Source organism: Morone saxatilis, unplaced genomic scaffold (genome assembly GCF_004916995.1).
Source record: "Morone saxatilis isolate NCDOM2014 unplaced genomic scaffold, NCSU_SB_2.0 Contig11, whole genome shotgun sequence".
NCBI lineage: Eukaryota > Metazoa > Chordata > Actinopteri > Moronidae > Morone > Morone saxatilis.
Genome location: NW_023339663.1, coordinates 8,504,129 through 8,504,707, shown reverse-complemented (window position 1 = coordinate 8,504,707; position 579 = coordinate 8,504,129).

Sequence of the window (579 nt, the reverse complement as noted above, 5' to 3'; positions counted from 1 at the left end):
TCGGCATGTGGACTGGAGGAGCTGTGAATCAAACTGCCCAGATCTTTGTTTAGTCACTTCCTGAGCCACAGCCACACCATGTTGGCAAAAGATAGACGTCTTGGGCGTAAAAGTGCGCAGGAAACTGATCAGGAACCCACACAAGCCTTGGAACAAGTACAAAAAAATGTATTGAAAAACTGAAGCAGGTTCTTGGGCTGCGTATTTTATCTACAGTTTGATTTAGTTCAGATGTCACCTCTGACAGCAGTTGCAGATTTGTGAGAAACATAGTTGCAGTAGGAGTTACAGTGTGATGCAGCACTGTTACTTACAAGTCAGTACTATAGTATTATTACATGGACTGAAGTACTGATGACTGAAGGCTCCAGCATTAGAAAAATAAAAACACACTGCCGGTAAGTGTTTCAGCTGGTGTGTGTTGAACTGTTTACCAAAAAGGAATAAAATGGCATTTTTGAAACCTTAATTGTTGTATTTTGCGTATATATTTTAGTGTTTTGTGTGCGTATGTGTGTTTTTGTATGCTACTTCACTGCCCACTATAATTACCAAATGGTGAGAGCAGTGAAACAGGCC